At 45.1% G+C, this 23,065-nt stretch overlaps 1 protein-coding gene across 4 annotated transcripts in view; it reads right to left on the reverse strand.

Annotated features, from left to right (window-relative positions):
- JCAD (junctional cadherin 5 associated) overlaps positions 1–23,065 on the reverse strand; it is a 101,077-nt gene that overhangs the window by 60,893 nt on the left and 17,119 nt on the right. Inside the window, exon 1 of one of the 4 annotated variants that reach the window (XM_032764151.2) lies at positions 14,155–14,279. The exons of the other annotated variants lie outside the window; for them this stretch is intronic. The gene's annotated coding sequence lies outside the window, so the exon portion shown is untranslated. Of the gene's footprint in view, positions 1–14,154; positions 14,280–23,065 lie in introns of those variants that run through there. 4 annotated transcript variants of the gene reach the window in all.

A 23,065-nucleotide genomic window follows, 5' to 3' on the forward strand; every position in this document is an offset into this window, starting at 1 on the left:
GTCGGTCAAGGAGAGGAAGTGGATGCGAATTACCCCGTTGTATGACCTCTAGGACCACTTGTCGGTGGTAATATTCTGCCCATTTGTGTAGAGGGCTGGACGTTGTCCAAAATAGTTGTAGGCAGTACTGCACTGAACAGGGGCGACGTTTCACGAGCCCGACAAAGGTTCCAAATTTAGCTTATTAATTTGAGGAGGCTTGGGCAGCCGGAGAGAAAGTGGTGAGTGACCCCGCTGGATCTGACTTGACTTGCGAGTGGGGTTCGTTGGATGATCCTGAGCTCTCGGGAATGCCTCGCATTGAAGGTGTACGTGGCGGCGTGGTAGGTTGGTATCTGTACTGTCTCCTTCTGCTTGTAGGTCTGGATCCTAGGATCTCCGAGTGTTGCTCGTGAGTCCTTACATAGAGTGCCAGCACCTCATTAGGGGCTGGCGCAAGGTTTATCACCATCAAAGGGAATCCTCTATGGTGCTCTGAATCTCGGAGAAGGAGAGAGGAAGCCAGATCCGTCGTCGCATGCCGACCGGTAGGTGGACCCTTTGCGGTTGCATTTGGCTGAATCCAGGCCGCTTGCGAGCTCGGGATATGATCTGCCCTCGGAGACTAGCTGTAAAATGTTGTTGTCTTGTCAGCTGGAATGTGGTCAATAAAATTCATAAATTATTATAGTTTTTATGGTGTACTTTTGCCAGATTGCGGTGTTATTGGCAATTATGAAATTGCATGTTGAAGAGGCATATACTCCGACCGAGCAGGTCTAAGCGTTTTCCGATCTTTGCTGGTTGGGTTGGCAGGAAGTATTGCTGTTTGTTCTCTTGTTCGCTGCGTCTACTACCAAAGGTTTTGGCGCAGGATGTGAAAAAAGGATTCAGCCCTTGACGGGATAGAGTATTGTCCGTTCTGCCTGTTGCAGGTCGGCTGGGATTTGGCTGGAGTTCTGCCAGATGGATCTTAGCAGTTCCAGAAGGGCTGTAATTGGCCACTGCTAGCCTGATGCGAAGATGTTGCGGATGTTCAGTAGCTCATGTCGTTGGTCTGTGTACCTCTCCAACTAATTCTGGTCATAGGCACGTTTGAGAGATTTGGAATTTTGCAATACAGATGGCAGGTGAGTGGGGATAGGAAGTAAGCCTCCTTGTGTTGACTCAGGTTGGCAGTTCAGGTAGTACTGGTCAGGAAGTCTGAGTTAATTGATCCTGAGGGTGAGGTTGCCGCCAGTGGTCCCCCCCCCCCCCCCCCCCCTTAGGGTTTGGACGTGTGTGTCTAGAGCGGTAGAGGGAGTGGGCATTTGGCTGCTGGGGAGATGTCCCCGGAGCCCATACTGCCTGGTGATGGAAAGCATAGGGGTGGTTAGGCATCCGTGGTTCACACCAGGAGGTGGGATCTTGTTGGTTGGAACAGTCTTTCCTATATGTCCGCGGTGACAGGGCTCAGGTAGAATGCGTCTGCATGGCTAGCTGTGGCTTCAGTTCTCCTATCGGGAGGCTGTTCAGAACCTTACGTCATTCGCATATGGAAGCCATCCAAGAAATGGTGACTGCAACTGGGTGCATTCTAGGGGGTCACCTTGAATGGGTGTATTGCAAGTGAGCCAGTCATAGGCGAGCTGTAGAGCTCGTGAGGAAGACCTGAGCTGGTACCGGAGTTTTTTGTCTTGGCTCCGGCACAGGCCGGTAGCAAGCGGTGCCGCAGGCGGTGCCGTGCTATGACAGCAGGCTTGCGGTGCCGCAGCGCCGACTGTGCCTGATCGTCCTGGTGCCGCATTCAGTGCGGGTGCGACGGTGCTCAATCGAGGAGGCAACTGGAAGGCCTGGGTCACACGGCAGCACCAGGGGTGCTCGCGCTTGCCGCGAAGCAACGGCGGGTTGAGCGCTGGTACGGAGGAGCCCGGCTTCGTCAAATGTACTCAGGTGGGGAAACAGCTGGTTAATGAAACTGACGAGCTGACACGGGCGAGGGGTTTACCAGCAAGCTTCGTGTTGCTTGTTAGTGTCTCTTTTGGCTGCTTCTTTAGTTTTTTGTTGAAGGGTTACAGAGCTGGGTCTGGAGGCGAGGATTGTGCCAGGGCTGAGGTAGATTGCAGGGATTTTTGAAGTTATAAAAGCTTAACTTTAACTCCTGTCCTTCTAGCTGGAGCATAACTTAGTTGCGTGAGGGACTTTTTGAGGAAAATGGGTCTCCCCAAGCTATGTTCATACACTGGGAGTGCCCATCAGAAAGTCGGGATGTCCTTAAAGAAGAGCGCGACTTAAGCCCGTGGAGCCAGGCATATTTGAGCAGCTGACGAAGAGAGATTTTTTTTTTTAACTAGTACGGAAAGGTAGTAACGCTTAACTAAGGTAAATAACAGAGAAAACTAGCTAAAACTTTACCCAAAGGGGGAATACATAAGATAGAAAGGCAAATATGAAGGAGTCTGCTAGCTCTGTCTCCATCCGGGGTGGATAGGGAAGGAACTGTAGGGTACCTGCCGGGCATGCTCTCTAGTAACACTCTCAGAATGAGTGACAGGTTCTAAGCATGCGTGGCCGGTAGGAGTACTGCTGCAAAAAATCTCCGATTGAAGGCGCAGGGGCACACCGACACCTGAAGTGGAGCACCCACAGGGACATCTCTCGAAGAAGAAACAATGTTACCATTTAAAGTATGAACACTAGCATCTGGGTTAGCACCCACTGAAATGAATGGAGCAGTTCACATTGTTTCAGCTTGTTAGCTGAACCCTTATCAGCCCCTACCACACAATGTCTTTCTCAGGACAATTCAGCAGCAGTGAAACGTCATTGCCAGAGCTGACCCATCATTTGTGGAAACCCTATCTTCCAGGCGCAGCACTTCCCAAAGGGACATTATAGTAAGGGTATTGGAGCCTTCCCAAAAGTAGGAGGGGGCCTGGGGCCCACCCTCCTATTCCCCCCCTCCCCCCGAGGCCTCTCTTCTCCCAAAGCCCCACCCGCACTCCACCTCTTCCCCCAGAGACCCCACCCCTGGCCAAGCTGGAAGTCAGAGGAGGACCAGGGAGCCTGGACCCCTCTCTGTTTGCGGGGGGGGGAGGGGAATGAAAGCAGCCCCCCGCCCTTGTCCCCACCCCCAGCGAGATGGAGGGACTTTGTAGAGTAAACAGAGCTACACCAAACAGAGCTAGATCAGTTGAGGATCTATCCCAGAAAGGGTATTCAGCTCCCTTCAACCCGTGAATATTCCAAAATGGACATGAGCCTTGAAGGAAATTCTTGGCCAAACAGTAGTTAAAGCCCCCTGTGTGCATTCAGAAAAGTTTGGGGGGATAGATAAGCAACATCTGAAGAAATTACCATTGAAAATAAAATTAACACACAAAATCTTGCAATATGTCAGAACAACACTGAAGATCTAACTTAAATCCACCAAGACCAGGAAATTAAAATAGAGTTAAATCTTTACTACGTCCGTCTTTTGTTGTGCCTTGTAGGAATCCAAGAGCACATGTGTGATTGTGCACACAATACAATTTATACTGCAAATGCAAGGCAAAAATGACCTGAGTGAAGCATGGTGAGTGGTGCCCTACCTCTTAATTTCCACCATTTTTTTAGAAAGCAAGCAACAGAGGAGTTTGTTTTCTGATCCTTAAACAATGGTCTCCCTCTATTTCTCAATGGTCTCCTCACCACAAACACCACCACAATTGGCCTTAGTACTTAGCATCCTTATTAGTCTCAACAGAGACGTTAACAAGTGAATGGTGTGGAAACGGAACTACCCTTAGTTATAGTCTTAGCGGTGGTTACTCCAGATCAGGACTGAGACACATAAATGTGGCAGCCTGGAGAGCTTACATTGCTGCTTGCCCTGTGACCAGAGGACTTCAGTTTCCAGGCAGGCCATTCTAGCACTTTTGATGACCACACACATTTCCTTTAAAAAAAACCAAGTCAGAACAACCCTCCTGCCCCAAAAAGCTTCCCTTAAAATTAGCATTAACCGAATTAAGCATTTAGTTTTTATTATTTATTTTTTCTCTCATGATTGCACAAGAGACTAGATGCACAATATAAACTCATTCTTAGCCCTACATAGTTGTTTTTTAAGTTAACCAAGCATCCCAATGCAATGCTGAATTTGTCATCTATATTCCTCTCCCCTTAAGCTAGACATAAAAATAAGAAGGTTGTGAGAATCCAGGTACAAAGAGAGAGAGCACCTCACCATTTCACTGCACTGAATTCATCCCAAATACAAAAAGCAAATTATCTTTATGCATGGTGTGCAGACAAATAAATGAGCCGTTGAGAAACGTGTGCCGGGAACTATCTATTCTGATGGCACTACCTTTTGCTGGAGATGGAATATCTGTTTGGGTGATCTGACAAAAACCTTTCAACCAAGTTCTTATGCTATAAGTGCATTACATTTGGCTAGATTCTTCTCTCATGTGATAAAGCAGTCAGGGCTCCATGTAACAGACACTCTTGCACTTCTCAGATATTTGTCACTCGCAAGGTTCCACATGAACAATCTGCTCTTCTCATCAAACTCTTCTGTTTGGCAAACTTTAATACAGTTTACCTAAATCCGTGCTAGACTGTAAAAGGCCTAATCGATTTAACATGTTTATTCCTGATGATATCAGGCAATGGTTATAACAAGCCACCAGATGAACTGATCTGTTGGCAGGTAAACTTAGGTTTCCAATCAGAGGCTCATAACATTAAAGTCAAATGCTCTTAGCATAGCTCATTCCTGAAAAAATGTATCCACCCTTGATAAAAATTTTTCCAATGAGTTACAACACCACCACCAAAGAAAAAATCCCTCCCTCCCAATAGTGTGCTGCATTCTCATATTGATACCTTAAAGAATAGCATGCAGGGGTGGAGATACATTTCAAAAAGGAATTAGAAGTAAATCCAGGATTATAAGTAAAAGTTTCCATTTAAAAACTAAATACCACAAGTTACAATGTTATCAGCACCATGATTAGAAGAAAGATGAAGAAACTCTTTAAATATGGGAATGACAGAAGAAGAAAAAGTTCTGCTCTCAGTCTTGCATACTAATGTGCAAATGTAGAGTCTCTTCTGCCTATGTGTGTATGTTTCCTGCTTGACATCAGCAGGAAATCTACACATATAGGTTTGCAGAATACTGAAGATGACCACTACTGTGAGCATCTCCGAAGAGAAATTAGCTGTCCATCTGTATACATGCGGTATACTGTATGTTTCCTGTAGTTGGCCACTGTACTCCAGTTGTATTACAAAGCATGTTTCAAAGGGACCATCATTTCTCCTAAAATTACTGGCACTGGGGGAGCAGCAGAGCTAGCAAGCATGATTTCAGGAGTTTATATATCTTTCAATCCATATGAAATAGGTCCAAGTAGCAATTTTCTTGGAAAGCCAAACACAGAGGTTTTACTTAGGTTGGAAATGGCAAAGTATTTGTATTACAAAAATAGTTACAATGCACTAGATATTTTGCTGATTGCAATAATTGAGCAGCGGTTTCCTTTTATTTAGTTCAAAGTCTCAGTTGCTTCAAGTTTAGAGCTGTTGCAGAGCCAAATGAATAATACAGGGCCCACATTCAATGGAGACAGTGCACCCAAACCAGCTGCTGGCAGTGGCCTACTTTTGCAAATCTACAGGGAGTGAGGGAAGGACCAAGTACACCAGGATGCAAGCTCCCATCTACAGTTAACATTACTCTGCAAATAGCCTATCGGAAGTATCATAGGTTAGACCAACAACTGGATTCTTGAGGGGGATAAGCCAGCATTTACACTGAACTCTACATACAGGCAGAAATCAGTATTATTGCAAAGCTGTCAAATATGCCATCGTGTGGGTGCCTTCTTATTTCAAATAAGATCATGTTAATGTGAAGAAACATTGGGCACATTATGAAATTAGGGGGAATCCGAAGAAAGTTGAGCTGCAGCCAATCTCTTTGAGAATGAAGGTGGCACATCCTAACAGTGTTAACTGTCTAGGAGAGGAACTTTTTTTTTTTTTTTTTTAAATGACATAACATTTTGTTTTAACTTTAGAAAAAGGCTCTGTAATCTGACACGCTAAAGACCAATTCTCAACTAAATCATCCTAGCCATGGCTTTGTCAAACCTGACCTTAAAAACCTCTAAGGAAGGAGATTCCACCACCTCCCTAGGTAACCCATTCCAGTGCTTCACTACCCTCCTAGTGAAAATGTATTTCCTAATATCCAACCTAAGCTGACAAAGTCTTAGTGCAGAGGGTCCTAAATATCCAACCTCTCCTCATTTGCCATTTAAGCAGATTTATAATTTATAGATTATTATATCTTTACAAGCTAACTGCAGCATAGTTAGTCATAACTAGACAGACAACCAACCACTGTAACAGGAGTGCATACAGAGTGGCATGTGTGCACCACAGGATAACTGAGGAGTAAGTGAACCTTAGTTTTCTAGGTACTTTTTACAGGAGACTGATGGAAGTGTAGCTTTTCTGTGAATTTCTGATAGATCCCTCAGCAGGAAACAATTACATGTAATACCAATTTCCTGCAGAATCTCACAAATCCGTCCCTGCAGGGATTTCACCTTTCAGTGGTCTCCACTGTACAGTACACAAATCTAATTGGAATGGTACAAAGGCAGATCTGTGAAGCAACACGTTTTGCACTCTCTGAAGGCTGGAGAAAATAGTCTCTCATCTTTTAATAAAAGAGTGTCGCCAAACGATGCACCCTCCAGTGACCAAGATGATTCTGCACAAAGCCAAGAGGTGGATGTAACACATGGTGGAGAGGACGGGAACAAGCACATACAGCAGGTCCTGCTGCTTTTGAGGCACGAGATTATACTTCTGCCTTGACAGCAAAACTGGTAAGAGTTATGTCTGTGATAATTGGATACACTTGGGCATTGAAACATCAGTGAAAGGGTGCACTTCCCTAATGACAGCCTGCTAGAAAGGGAAAAGCCTCCTGGGAATGCATTTCAACACCACTGCACTCTCCAGCTACACCATCAGGATAAAAGCGGCTGTCACCCCAGAGCTCTGTTGGAACGGTTGTCATTCTCCACCAGTAATAGCAAGGGTGCCAGGGCTGAGGAGATCACAGAGGCAAACATCAGATACACATTTAAAAACAAATTAGAGAGAGTTGTTAACTAGAAACAGATCCTCAGCTGGTGAAAATTGGGTTAACTTCACTGAAGCTGAAGGAGCTACACCAGTTTACCCCACAGGATGATTTGGCCCAAGAGTCAAGCTCTTAGTGGGCGTGCATCCATAAATAAACCACCATCACAACTGGCACTAACAGGTATTCCTGTTGGCAGACTCAGCAGGGAGAGTGAGGGCTGAATGGACAGGGAGTATGCACTACCTTTGCCCCAGGGCTGACCCCTTCCATGGGGGTTGAGGCAGGACACTAACAGGACTCTCACACTGCTGCCTGTGCTGTTTCTGCTCTGTAGGTGAACAGAGATTTCCAGTCTGCAGAAGCGTCAGCCTGGCAATGAAAATTCACCTGCACTACACTCACTTAAAGAAACCAAACAAAATAACCCAGGGGTTCTACTGGGTTATTGTCATAATCATCAGCTCACCTTTTTATTTTGGATGCCACTGTCTTTTCTAGTAGCTGCTGCTTTCTTGAATGGCTGCCAGCATGAATGTGGGCCCAGTTTTCAAAGGGCCCCCACTTTCTGCACACTCAGCATTTGCTCGGGCCTCCACACCACAGATTTACACAGCCAAAGTGGGTACTAAAGTACGCAGTTTCCTGATTACTGTGTGCAGGCAGATGTGCACACACAGACCTTAGGCCCTTTGAAAACTTACTTCTGTGTATGTGCATTTGTCTGTCTTATTCTTTAAAGCATCATAATATATCTCAGATGTGCAGACACCAAGATCAGCAGCTAACTGCACATTTGTGGCACTGGTAACAGAATGAACTGGTGAGCTTGGCTAGTAGTGCTTACCTGTAAGCAATCTGACATATCGCCCTAGCAAAGGAGGATGGTAAACACAAGCAAGTCCATTACAAGATGGCCTGTATCTTAGAAATTCTGACAGGTAAACACCGAAGAGACTTGTCCTACTTGGTCATGGTTATAAATATTCAATTGGTTTTTTTTTTTTTAAACTCTATGTCTTTTCCAGTATTGAGCTATTTATTAACTCCAGCTCATGTGGACTTGACATTAACATTCCAGTTGAATCTTATCTCAGTTTCTAACTGTAGCACACTTACGGCTTTATCATTTAAAATGGAATTTCAGCACGGAAAGCACATTGTCATCTAAGACAATTTTGAGCATTAATAAAGAAAGGTAACAAGGTATATGCTGCTGGCAAAGTAATAATTCAAATCTTCACTAGGATGGGCTGAAATAATGAGAGGACTAAAACAGCTGGGAAAGCTGTTTAGCTGCAGTTTCTGGGGACCAGGCTGTGCCATGCCACTCTGCAGATATGCATGGAAGGGAGTGGAGTGCCTCTGAGTGGCAGCCAGGAACAAATGCATTCCCTGCCTGTTTTGGAGTCCAGAAACTGCTCCCTCTCTACACTCCTTGAAACAGTGGGTGTGGAGGAGATGAGGTTATGGATCTGTCCCCAAGCACTGGCAAGCAGAGCAGACAAGGTGGATGGAGAGAATATGCGGCACCCCTGTATGTGTGCCAGGGAGCTCTGAAAGGAATTCTCCTCACCCCAATGCAGAGTGGTGTCTAAATGACACAATAGAGGGGGCGGAGGAAAGGGGAGTGTAGAAGTACAGAGTGTAAAAATCTGTGACCATTTCAGCCTTTGACCTTCTGTGCTTGTCTCTGGCACCTGAAGAGAGCAGAGAGAGGGGACAGTTCTGTGCATGAGACTTGAAGAATCATGATGCTATCTGTAGCAATTTTTTTAAAATTGTTCATAGCTTTCTAACTTGGGGGAGTTGAGGGGCACAGGGTGTTATCCCTTTCAGAGAAGTCAGAATTTAGAGGCCACTTTTGCTATTTTCAAAGAGCTTAACATCTACAAGACAAAGCGCTGGCCTATTCTCTGAACACAGAAGCTCATCTTAGTCTGGACTGGCTGCCATAACACCATCTCTTGGATATTTGGAAAGTTAATTATTTTCTCTCCACTACAACTGGTCAAAAATGCATTTTTCCCCCCATGAAAAATTTTGAAACAAAATTTCTAATTTCATATGTTTCACTTATCCCAGAAAACTACACATAATGTTTCCATCCAACATTTTGATTATGTTTGATTCAAATGTTTTTTTGAAAACTAAAAAAAGTTGAAAGGTCAAAATTTTGGATTTTGTTTTTCCATAGATCCCAAAGCTGAAAGGGACCATTGTGATAATCTCATCTGGCCTTCTGTGAATCATAGGCCATAAAACTTCCCCAAAATCTTAGAAAAACATCCAGTCTTGAGTTAAACATTGTCCATGATAGAAAATTCCCCACAACCGTGATAAATTGTTCCAATGGTTAATTACACTCACTGTTAAAAATTCTCTCATGATTGTCGGTCTGAATTTGTCTAGTTTCAACTTCCAGCCATTGGATTATGTTATACCTTTTGCTGTTAGATTCTTTTGCTGTTAGATTGAAGAGCCCGCTATTAAATATTTGTTCCTTACATAGTTAGTTACAGGCTGTAATCAAATCACCCCTTAACCTCCTCTTTGTTAAGCTAACTAGACTCAAGGAGCTCAGTCACTATAAGGCAGGTTTTCTAATCCTTTAATCATTCTCATGGCTCTTCTCTGAACCCTCTCTAATTATTAAAAAACTTTCTTAAATTGTGAGCACCAGGACTGGACATAATATTGCAGCAGAAGTCACACCAGTGGCAAATACAGAGGTAAAATAACCTCTCTACCTTTACTCAAGATTCCCCTGTTTATTCATCCAAGGATCACATTAGCCCTTTTGGCTATAGCATCACAGCCGGAGCTTATGTTCAGCAGATTATCCCTCTCCCTCCCCAAATCTTTTTCAGAGTCACTGCTTCCCTGAAAGTATGGCCTACATTCTTTGTTCCTAGATGTCTACAGTTACATTTAGCTGTATTAAAATACTTGCCATTTTCTCTATCCTGCCTTTTCACTATTGAATTCAATAGGCTGAAAATAATGTTTAGTTTTCTCCCTCATTTATTTCCACCTCTCCCTTTCCACTCTAACTTTTAAAACTTCATCAGCTTTGGAAAAGCTACAGTGCTTTCCTATTGCCACTCTGCAAGTTTTCTAAAGTTGGAGCCATTTTGAAAAGTCACAGAGTAAAAAGAACAAAAAGGAAAGATAGAAAAATGTAAAAAACCAAGAACAACCATTGTACATTATTCATTGTATTGAACTCAGTGACAAAAAGGGAGAAAGGGGGAAAAGCAAAAATTCAAACTTTTGAAAAAATTTTGTTTTCAAAAAATGAAACAAAGTTTAAACTTAAATGTGAAGTTAAATGAAAATGCTAGTTTCAGTTCACTTTGAGGTTTTTCCACTGAAAAATTTAATCCAAAGTGACATCTTCCTGCAACAAGCATCATTTTTGACTAAGTCTCACGTTTTGGCAGGAACATTTTTTGACTAGCTTTGCTCACCAATATGGAGGATTCCACATATTCTTCCATCACCTCTGGGCTAGATTCCTACAGTTTGTTCTGCTTTAGGTTCCCTTTGAAGTTGATCCAGAAATTGCACCACCTGCTAAAGAAAGCTTCTCATTTGCTTCACATGGAGATAGAAAGTGTGTTGCTTATCCTTTGAGATGTGCACTCATTGCCAATAAGCCAATGGATGCACCCTAAGGCTGTAATGGTGAGATATAAAAAGCCATGGGGTACATAGCCCAGCTTTCCAGTATCTCACCTGATATTCATGTCACTTCATCTATTTGTATTCATAATCTTGTAGCTGTCAGGATTTCTCTAACAATCTCTAATCCAAACACGGCATTCCCCACTTGAGATCTCAGAAAGAAAGGAGCCAGGGTAAACACGTAATTTACATGTTAATAGAGGTAAGCTTGAAAGAAAGTGTGTGTCCTAGACCAATTAGCCACACAACTGGTAAATTAACTGATATGCATTTTTTAAATTGCAAAAAAGACCACAAGTTAAAATCTGTGTTTGTAAAAGCAATAAAGAAACAATGAAAGAAGAAAGGATTAAACTTCTTTTTATCTGTGGCATTTTGAAGTGTTAATTGATATCAGAGTAAATCCAGGATTGAAAACATTCTATAGCACTGAAGACTATCATTAAGTCATGTGTATGAAAGGAAGTTCTACTTTAGGCTATCCAAAAGCTTACACAAAGACAAAGGCATAGTTTGATACAGCTCTAAAAGTGATTACTCCTTGCTGCCATTTATGTCACCTTTACTCATAATGGAGGGAAAAGATAAAGGAATAGACCTTAGCAGGGCTGGTGCAAGGAAGTTTTGTGCCCTAGGCGAAACTTCCACCTTGTGCCACCCGCCCCTCCAGCTAACCCAGCCCCCACCGGGGATCTCCCCCCCCCCACAAAGTAAACCCCCCTCCCTGCAGCAGCTAACCCTGCCCTGTGTGACTCTTAAAACTTGCTTGTACAGTCTTATTGTAGGGCCTATTTTAAAGTGTATTGTTACCTTTAGCCAGTCTCCAGTCAAAACTGCAGGAAGTTAAAGCATGGTTTTGTATGCGAATCTTTTGTGTTTTATTTTAATTGGGAAGCTACCAAATCAGTTGTGGAGAAATAATATGCTGTCATTGAAACCTTTACAAAATTACTAACAGTACAAGTGAAAACAATGACACCTGATGTGCACTGGTATAAATAAGAGAACCAGACCCAGAAATTCTGGTATGCTTTGAGAAATAAAACACTTGTGCAGTATGTAATTACTGAATTACAACTGATAGTGTTTCTGATGCATGCTATTAAGTTGACAAGCACTGTTATCTTTAGCAATATTCGTTGCCTATTCCACTTTCATACCAGAAACATCTGGCAGCCTTTTGTACTATCAGGGTGAAAAAAATAACCACTAACTATTAGCAGCATCATTCTTTGCTTGAATTCTTTTAAGCCAACTTTACACTTGGAGCTAATTTTCCTAACCAAGGTGCAGTACTCTGTGAACAGGGGCTGGCTGTATACTAGAGATGCAGGTAGGCCTGTAACTATAGGTGTACCAACATTACCAAAATGTTTGTTACAATACTTACTGGTATATTCAAAGTAAATAATTCCACTGGAGTCACTTCTGCATGTGTGAATTTGTTGCTCTTCATTGGCTAGAACTAAGCACAATGAACCACTCTTACACTAATAAGAATCTGGAATAACACCATTAAATTTGTCCCTGTGTGGGCAGGCACTGTTCCATTCTGGATCCCACTTCTGTCAATACACCTCAATCCTAATCTGAAACTTCCTGTGTGTGCTGGGGTGGCCTGCTCTTTTAAAGCTCTGAGACCTGGAGCTGGCCATCTCCATCCTGTTAGCCTGCCTCACACACCTGGGATGGGGTCTGGGGTTAATCAGTAGGACCAGCTGAGTATGGAAGAGCTGATTCTCCCATACAGAGCAGTAGGTGGGGAAAATGTATTCAGGAAGTTTAGAGAGAGACTACAGAACATGGGAGAGGATCCTGCAGGGAAGACCTTGAGATAGAAGAAGTTGCTCCAACTAGGAAGGGCTGGGAGTAACCTGCTAAGGCAGGAAGGACCTTGAGACACCAGAAGAGTTTGGGGCTATTCCTAGTTTAAGGCTGGAGAGAAAACTTCTGGGTTTATTGCTGAACTTTAGTGTAATAAACCACATCCTAAGGAGGGCTGTTGTCATTGCATTCAAGAAAATCTGTATGAAGTTGATTTAAGAAGCCCCTTGAAGAAAAGGAAAGTGAGGTAAGTCACCTGCAGAGCAACCTCTGGCCCTGGGGAAGGGCGCAAGAAGCAGCCAGTGTGGTAATACTGCTATACCAATCTTAGGCATATCTCAAATATATCAGTGTCTATGGTGGGTTCTACCAGGGAGAAATGCTGATTAAAGTTTAGGTTGAGGCCATTCAAATCTTTCCCACCTGTGACCCTGAGTCAGGACTGAAATCCCAGCTACTCCACTCAGAATGGGGTTAATCAGGAGCTTCTCCATTTAAGCCAATAGTTACTCCAGTATAATACTGGAGTAAGTGAGTAGGAAATCAAATGCTAGGTCTCCAGAGGAAACAGGCCTTTAGTTCAGAGTCTTTCACTGAAAAGAAGGGTTTGTAATAGAAACAAAGATCTATAGCTTCATATAAAAGATGATGCATAAGCAATCAAATAAAATATGCAATTAATTTGTATATGAATCTCTTGCTCCCAACTCTTACTCAAGATAGTTATATAATTGGAAAGCTAGGTCAGTGAATGGACTTCAGTTATGTTTCTTCCTGAAACATTGTATCTGCCCATCCCCCTCCAAGCACTTGATTTGGGAGATGCTTGAACAGGTTATTATTTATGACAGCACAAACTGGTGGTACCAGGCATGCCTCTGCAGTAGGGAAGGAAAATACTAGCACCAGCATCTTTGCACAGCATATGTATGTGATGAGATAATACTCATCTGGCACTGAGCAGCTACTGGAACTCACTAAATCTTTGTTTTGTAATTGCGTGCAGAACAGCTACTGCCAGCATCGTACATGATTGTATAGCATGCTGTAATAAATTAAAGATCTCAATAAAGCTCTAAATTGTGTAAAGTTCATGTTATTTCCAGAACTTTGGCTAAACAGTTAGGGCCTGATTCCCCTCTTACTTACACTGTTGTAAATCAGAAATAGCCACTTGGAAGTTAATAGAACTACACAGGTGTAAAACTGGTGCAAGGGAGTCAGTGGCTTCTTAAACTCAGGTGGAAGACATCAGAGATGAATCACTCTAAAAAGCTGTATTAGTATTTAAATGGTAACCTATAGTTAACTTTAACTAGTCCATGTTACTGGCATTTGTAAAGGAACTGGGAATCAGCCAGTCATTTTAGAAATTGTTTATGTCCTACAACAGATCTTGCCATATAGAATATTATTCTGTTAATCAAACTACACGATGAGGTATTATTTCCAGTTCAAAACCCATCTGGATAAATATGGCCAAATTCTGCTCCCTCTTACATTGCTGTAAAATCTAGGATAACTCTATTGACCTCAGCTTGGTCCAGAGTGCATCCCTGTGGCTTTTGTTGGTAAATTGGTGGGACAGTTCATCTCTCATAGCACTAACAGGAGCAAAGTGTCCAGTTCCATGGTGTTCTGGAACTATCTGTTTGAATGGCCATATTTGAGTGAAACAAAAATGAAAGAGATGTGGAAAAATCTCTTTATGCCTATAAAAGGATCACATCGAAACCACAGGATTTTGTATAGGAACCTATTTCCTTAAATAGTAGTAACTGTCATTAGATACATTCCCTCTGTTAAACAAATGGTGGCACAGAAAAGAACTACTATATCACACAGCCGTTCCCTCTCTTGCTCCTCCTCCTCCTCCTCCTCCCCCTCCTCACATGTCTCTTGCCTTCAGAAACTGCAGATTTCGGACACAGAAGAGGAAAGTGATTGCAAAATAAACATACAATTAAAGGAAAATCTGCAGGGTGGGATTTCACTGCCCTCCTCAAAACCCACCATTTTCTTCATCTGAACTAGAGTAACTGAAACCTTGAACTAATTCTTACTGGACTGCTAAAATATTGTACAAATTCACACTGGAGACCGGCCCCATGAGGCATAGCCAGGGTCCAGAATGAACTAGAGAAGAGTGGATAATCCGAACTGTTTAGCCCTGCCTTAGAAGCCACTGAGCCCAATCCTGCCGTTATCGACCAGCCTGGATAATCCTACTGATGCCAGTCAGGGCAAGAGTTGTCAGTGTCCCTTATTTAGGGTAGGATTCTGACTGCTCCTCAAGGGCCAGTGGTTGAGGAATTTGGGTGATTCCATAGCAGGGTGTGTGGCAGAAGTCAGTGACTCTGCTCCCTATGTGAAATAGAACCTAGTTTTGTAGGAGCATCCCACACATCTCAACAGAGTGGGGTTGGCAGAGGATGAAGCAGAACAGGTAAAAGGAGAAATGGGAACAGGGCCACAAGGTCCACCATTGCGTGGAATGACTGGCCAATGCCTCCAAGGCAGCAGCTCCAGTCGCTGAAGCTTCAAGTTCAGCTACTACCCTGCAAGTTAGAGAGGGCTAGGAAGGGGGAGAAGATTCCTGACACCCCAACCCATATGGAGCCCCCTTGGCACCAAGCGTGGGGTGGGGGAAGGGTTAGGGTTGGAGAAAGAAGATAGGCTTTAATATTTACATTGCACGAGAGACCCCTCAGCCTGAGCATAAACTTTACTATGAGGTTTGTTGGAAAAGGTAGTGGTTGTCATTTATAGGGGAAGTCTGTGTGGTGATTTGCTGATTAGTGTGATACACATGCTGTACCGAATGGTCTGTGTAGCCCTTCCCTTTCCCTGGCAAAGTGAGGATGTTCTCTGTGGCCCTGGGGATAATTCTTGGTAGAGTGAAGGGCAGAGCTGGCTGTAGGCACCAGCAAACCAAGCACATGCTTGGGGCAGCACATTTTCAGGGTCAGCATTCTGGCTTTGCTTTTCTTTTTTTTTTGCATCAGGCAGCAAAAGCCTAGAGCCAGCCCTGGCAGAAGCAGCGCATCGTGCCCAGGGGGGTGCCCTGGGGCCACTGCGGTTCATGCCGTGAGGGAGCAGCGCCCGCACGTTGTGGCTGGGCTGGGCAGGCATCGAGAAGGGAACACTCGGGTTGGGGGCTGCCCTGAGGGGCACACAGTCGCCTGCAGGTGCCGCAGGGTGGACCCCCCCAGCGCCGCAGCTGGGGCTGAGCGAAGTGGCCCAAGCTGCCCAGGGACTGTGGCAGGGCAGCCAGAAGCAGCAGCAGCAGCGGGGCTATAGAGGGCGGGGTGCTGCCGTGCGGGACCTGTGTCCTGCTCTCCAGGGCTCCGCTCTTTCTGGAGCTGCCTTGCCCTGGCTCCTCACCCCCTGCCTTGCCCTGGCTCCTCACCCCCCAGCTGTGCCCCCCCAGCTCTGCCCTCCTGGGTCCCAGCCAGTCCTGGAGGCAGGAGCCATCGCTGAAGGGACCCTGGGCTGAGGTGCAGCCCAGGAGCTCCACTGCTTACCCCAACCCTGCCAGCGCTGGACCAGCTGGAGGCAAGGCAGGAACGGGACTTCCCTATAGAAAGGGGATCAATATTACAGCAGGAATGCTTACAACGTAAAACCGTCTGAGCCTTTCCAACAGCAATTGTTTGGAACTGAGTGGAGTAGGAGGAGAAGGGGAAATTGGGAGACCACAGACTCATGTAGAAGGCAATGCTATTCCACCTTTCAAAGAGATGTCAGTCTGGGCAGTCTGCAGATAGGGTAGAGTCTTGCTCCAATTGAATCAATGGCAAAAACTTTCAAGTTGGACTTAATAATGCAGGCACTGAGCCCCAAATGTTAATTAAAGGCTGATTCGAAAACTACAACCCGATAATAAGGAACTTCTTTAGATGACTAGTCTCACTGTCTTCAGGGAACTATTCCCGTTACTAAGGCTATGTCTACACTGCAGGGCGTGCGAGACACAGCCATTGAAGATGCCGCAATGTAGCGGTATTTGTCTTGAGAGGAGAGCTTCTTCAGCAAGCAAAAAATAAAACCAACCCCAGTGAGGGTGGCAGTAGCCTTCATTTTCTGGGAGGACGTTGCTGACGAAGCACGGTCCACACCGTGCGCTGGATTACCGCGTTAACGTCTTGTTTATTTGGGGTGGGGAGGGTTCCACACCTCTCAAGCGACAAAAAGTTTTTTTTAACAACGGAAGTGCAGTGTAGACAAAGCCTATGTGCATAAGCTTGCTAGGAAGTGTTTGCCAAGATCAGGACCCATCAGTTACTATCCAGCTTTAGCCCTAACTCAAAACAAAGCTCTAAGCTCATGTATTTAAACTTTTAAGCATGGTTTTAAATTCATTTGACTTAAAGTTAAGCAGGTGCTTTAGTGATTGGCTCAAACTGGGTCTCTCAAGTAGACGGATGCAGTTTATAGCAACATTATGTTAAACTGTGGTACCTTGATTGGGCATTAGTTTTGTAAGGAATTCCATCTGTAATGAGATTTACAGGTCATTCATTTGCTGGCTTCCTCATGAAATCTCTATTGGTAGACACTAGTCTTTGGAGTTGATTTTTACATATTTGGACATCTACACCTCTACCCTATATATGGATTCCCTCGGGAGCCAAAAAAATCTCTACTGCGTTATAGTGAAACCATGTTTCATATCGAAACTTGCTTTGTCCAATCGGAGCACACCCCCCTTCCACCCCTACCCCCAAGAGCACTGCTTTACCACGTGATATCCGCAATTCAGTGTTGTATCGGTGGCGTGTATAAGGGAGAGGTGTGCTTATTTATCAGTGCCAACCCATGTGCATGGTCGCGTTCACATACAGGAAGACACGAGGGTGGGAATCTACAAGAGTCATGACGGACCAGACCCCCAGACTTACGGCGCCGGTAAAGCAGGAGTAGACACTGTACAGTCCTAGCTTTCGGCTTCCACTGTGATCCACCAAAACTCCCACCAACCTATTAGCGACCCTAACTTCACGCGGCACCAATTTTTCCAGCATAAAAAAACTCCCTAGGCATCTGTCGTTCCTACCCTCTTGGTATGCAACAATTTCCGTGCCTCATAGCTGTCTGGACAACCTATTCTAAGCCCCAGAGTGAAGCGACTTGGACAAGGGGAAAGATTAGCGCCATCACCCGGCCTAAGTCACAGGTAGGGACCAATCTCTAGGTCCGCCTCCGAGGCACGCTACGTGGATCCGCTCCCATTCAGAATCTTGAGACGTGGTGTGAGGTGCGGCCAGGTGATTAGAGACCCAGTGTTCAAATCGCACCTCTGGCTAGTGTGACGAAGGGTGTGGAAACAGGGGTTCCTCACCCCTCAGGAGAGGTCTTTCAATCACAACTATGGATATTTCTGATGGGGGGGCTCCCTCAGTCTCCTTCGTTATTTGAAGCTTGTTGCATTCTGGATAAATTAAGTGAAAGAAGTATTGGAGCAGTTCAGGAACGAACCAGAGCCACTGTGCAGGTGGGTTTGTCTGGTGGCTCTCCTCTCGGCCCAATGGCTGGTTCCAACTGTGGATAAATACTTTTACAAAGTCATGGCTGCAAGACTGAAGGACTCGAGTTCCAGTGTAGGCACTGTTGGTGCATCAGGTTGGGGCACCTTGTACCTCTGCCGCTAGCGTCGGGAAGCCTGTCTTAGGGTGCGGCCAGGGGTCAAATCCCTAACTCCGCTGATATAAAGCAACACAGAACCTTTCTCTGTTCTGCACAGCTCCACTGCGTCCCTGCTGCAGATAGGGATAGGTTACGCTGACCCGTTAAATCTGCACCTGAGGGTCTCCCCTGCTCCACCTGAACACTCCACAGTAATCAGTCCCTCTCGCCAGCTTACCAGTACACCCAAGCTTAACCAGACGTTTACCGGCCGACCAGGCTCTGGTAACCACACAGCATTAATACACTATATACACACGACGGCATCCTTTTCAACGGAGGGGCTCCACCCCTGCTCAGTCTGAGGCCCAACCCCACGCCTACCCTTCTTCCAAAGCCTCACCCGTCCACTTGGCCCTTCCTGCCTCATTCCAGGCCTGTCCCCAAAAGCCCTGCCTTTCCCCTGCTATTCTGCCCCCACCTCTGTCCCTCCCAAGGGCCCCTGCCATTGCGCTCTTCACCCCTCTCCAAACGCCCTTCCCGAACTTAAAACGCTAGTTTGGATGGCCCGGCACGGCCCCCATCAAGCTGTTGGGGGCAGTAGCGCCCCACATCAAAAGCTGATGAGCGGCTGGAATCAGCTGTGGCAAGTGAGTTGCCTGAGCTTCAATGTCAGTGCCTATCGGGTTATAGTGAATACCAAGCAAAAGGTGTATTTAACAAAAGAGATTCATATGATTAGCAAGGGAGTGTATAGAAGCTAAAGGGGACATATCAAATTTAAAGTCATAACACACATTCTAGAAGCCTAGATTTTATTGATCTTAGATATCTGTTTGTGTCTTATAGAGCAAAACTCACTCCAAAGTTCTTCCAAGTTTTTTCACCAGGCCTTGCTGTGATCCTTTTATCAAATTCAGACAGAAACACCGCTGCCAATTTGTCGCCTTGTGTGAAGGAATACTGATGGCGTCTCTTTTTGCAACCTCAGATTATATCCAAAACAGCCTTGGATTTTAGTTCATTAACAAGACCACCTCTTCTGGGTGTCTTCGTAGATTTCATGATTTGTCAGTTCTGATTCTTGATCAGTGGTGGCTCAGTACTTGCAAATACGGATCCAATGACAAAACAGAAAATGAACTAAGATTACGTGCCCCATACCAGAAACAGGCTTGTCACCGGGTGGACCTGCTTGAACTCAAGACTTTAAGAAGCGAAATTTTCCAATATATGTTCGCATCTCCAAGTTTTCACATACTATCTGTATTCACAATCATTACAATACCTGGGCTGCTGCTCTCAGGAGGACCTTATAGCCTCTCTGCGTGGTGGATTCATGGCTGCACATATTCATAGCAAGGAGTCGGTCGCACCCCGTTTGCGTCTGCAGGTTGGCCAGAAGAGGTTTGGGTCACAGACTCCCACCTGGAGGCGGAGACGGGTCCATTCCCCTCTCCCCCCCGCCACCCCCAGACCCACCCCGCCCCCCCGGCCCCCCCGCGACCCCCCCACCCGCCCCCCCCGCCCCTCCAAAAAAAAAAAAAGTGCAGGGGGTAATTCTTTGTTCCCCCATACTTAACTAAGAGGCAACAGGAGGTTGAAAGAGCCCACATGCAGAAATCCCGATACGTCCAGGGTAACGGTCTCCGGAGGGAGGGGGGAGGGAAACGCCCTGTTCCTTGCCTCTGACAGGAGAGGGGAATTGAAACCTGGGCTCCTACATATTGGGCCTGGTGTGCTAACCACAGACTAAATGTTGTGTGGAACAGCAACGACAGATACAATCACTTCATCCTGCAAGTAATTGCGTATGAACTAAGCACGCCTGTTCTGCAAAACAGCTGAGTTCCCACTCAGAAGAATGCTAGCAACACGAGGTGCCTCCTGCAGCGCTGACCACCATGATGCTAGACACTTGCAGTGCCTGAAGTCCCCTGGTGGGATCTCACCCAGAGGCTGGTGGAAAGCATTCATGGACAATCTAATCAAAGCACAGGACCATATTTGAATACATACAGACATAGATTCAACTTTCCAGAGACTTCTGGTCCTTGCTTATTTGTTTGTGGCTAACAGCATCAATTTCTATCTTGCTCTGTACATGTGTGGTTGATTTTCAGGGCAGAAGGAAAGGGAGAAGGCGGCACTTAATATAGCAGGAGAACCAACAGTTGAAGGAGGAGAAGGTACAAATACAGGCACTCAGCCAGCTTGGTTAAGAAATACTAGTGCCCAGGGAAGATGGAGCGACCACCGATACCAAGTGATGTGTGCATATTGTTTATTATATGATGACACGCCTCAAAATGGTAACAGGTAATAAAAGCTCTCATGAATTTCTTTTATACTCTCGGAGTTAGGTCAGTTCTTGGCAGTACATTGTTCTGGATATCACCTATCACCATAGCTCTAGATCAGTTTCTTATATGTTACAGAGTGGTTCTATATGGCGCACTGCTAAAAGTGGCATCATTCTACGCTCGTCACAGGTTGTATTTGTACACTGGTAGTTCAGGGGTTGGAGAATGAGCATGAAGATAGAGTATCAAGACAGATCGTAAATTCGAGTAGCTATGGTCCGATTTTGGCTCTACAGAATTCCAAACTGAACCTAGGCATTAGACCGTTCTAATGAACTACCAAGTGTCCTGGTTATAACTTCCACTACTGTGAAAAATCATGGTTCCTGCAACAGCTACTTTGTCCATCAGTGTGGGAACCACCCCAATCTTGGGGACTACTCAATCAGGTGCCAAGTCTGCATTTAACTTGTGAAGATGACAGCAGGCAAGTCTGACCAATAAGCTATAATTCTGAAAGAGTAGGGTCATAATTTTCCCTTTTCCAGTCTGGCCCACTTTGCGCCTGCTCCTGGGCACACCAAGAGCCTCAAAAGGAATTATCGACTCCCCATGTGCTCACGTATTGGTATTAGTGCACAGAGTCCTGCGAAATGCAACCTACCTCCCTACCAGTCTCTCCTTGAGTAGAGGCCAAATCTAGTCCATAATTCCTGTCAGTGGAGGTAAGACTAACTCATATGTGTGGGCTTTTTACCAAATTGGTTATGAGAAGTCTGGCTAATTAGGGATACGCACTGTGGAGACAATGCTGCGCTATGTAACCCAAATTCTAAAATAAAGAGGTAAAGACCACCAAGCAGAGACGGTTTTTGCTCCACACTCAAGTGGTGAATCCTTCTTATTTGATTGTCCCCTTTCCCCCAAAACCTCACTGAATTATTCGGTTCCAATATGATTTTTCTTTCTTGCTCTCTTAATTTTTCTGTCAAAGACTCTTGAGCTATGTGAAGGGAATATGTTCAGATCTCAGTTTCACATAGATTGAACGAGGCATTAAAATCCTATATTATATTTATCCCGGGTTGTCCACACCACAAGAGGATTTTTTCTCAAGCCCTCTCATTGTTGGATTCATCGTAGTATAGAAAGCTTAAGAAGGCTTGTGGTGACAAATGGCCTCATTTATCACAATTTTAAATATACTATTCTTTTAAAGGCCCTTGAGATAACTACACTTTGGGGGACCAAAGGCATGGAAATAACACGTTCAATTTGCACTGCGGTTTTTTTGTTGTGTGTGTGTGTGTTTCGTATATCAAAAGTTCAGCCCTGTATATAAACCAGTTGAACTCAGCGTTCATGTTTCTGGTGCAGGTGTATCCCTCCTTCTACATCAACTACTTTCCTTCAGTACACATTTATACGGGAGGGATGAGTTGACATATGAGGACAGGTCACTACTGTGCTCCCTTCATTTAATAACATTTTCATATTTGTTATTAGCTATGTACAATGCAGAGCAAGTGCTGCTATTCACCAAAGGGCTGGGAACTGATGATAGGCAGCAGAAGGATGCCCTAAAGCAGAAGAGATAATACAGTCACATTCACTTGTTTGGGGGTGGGGGTTCATCTTCTCCACCCTAGCTCTTTCATCGTATTATTTTTTATTAATTTAATATACAGGGCTCTAACTAACTTTGAGATTCCATCTGCGGCTATAGGGTGTGGCCCAAAGCATTCATGACCAGGAGCTTAGTGACGTCTGCTAAAGAGGCTACTATCCTAATAACCACAACGGCTGAACAGTGTGGGAGTGAGAAAATGCCATCATGGGACAGACATGAGTTGCTCACAGGCCTCCCCACAAGCAGACCATTGCATGCAAGTTGAAATTGGTCTGATCTTAGGTCACAGCCCTGGCACTGCGTCGTGTGTTGCCTCTCTGGAGGGACCAAGCCAAGGGGCCACGTACCTATTCAGGGGTTAAGTTTGGGCCTGGCAAACGCTTATGTTACCACATTGGAGGTGGTGGTGCTGGCTAGTGCTCCACGGCCTCGGTGCAATTGCTCACGTGGCTCTCGTTTGTTGTGGGTGTTCGATAATATGTATGTGACTTTATTCAGAGTATTTTTTGGTGTGTTTTTAGGATAGTGATGGCAAAGAGAATGTGCGCTTTGCACCAAGGCGGGAGCTCGGTCTAGTTTCTTGCCACACCCAGAACAGCCTATGGTAAGAATAAATTTTTGCTTGGTGTCATCCCACCCCATGAACTCAATCAGGTGTATCTGCCAGATCCCCCAACCTACACCCCCAACGCTGGGCTTGCCACAAGCCTTTGTGCCGCCTTCCCCCACCTAGCCCATCCAATTGCATTCAGCCGCGGCAAACCCTCGCTATCGGACCCCCTCGAGCTGCCACACAGTACCCTGGCTCTCTCACACCCCCCACACCCGCCTGCTACTGACCACCTGGACTGCTCCTCCCACTCAGTGCTGGACTTGCCGTCTGCC

The sequence above is a fragment of the Chelonoidis abingdonii genome, chromosome 2, assembly GCF_003597395.2.
Source record: "Chelonoidis abingdonii isolate Lonesome George chromosome 2, CheloAbing_2.0, whole genome shotgun sequence".
Taxonomy (NCBI): domain Eukaryota; kingdom Metazoa; phylum Chordata; order Testudines; family Testudinidae; genus Chelonoidis; species Chelonoidis abingdonii.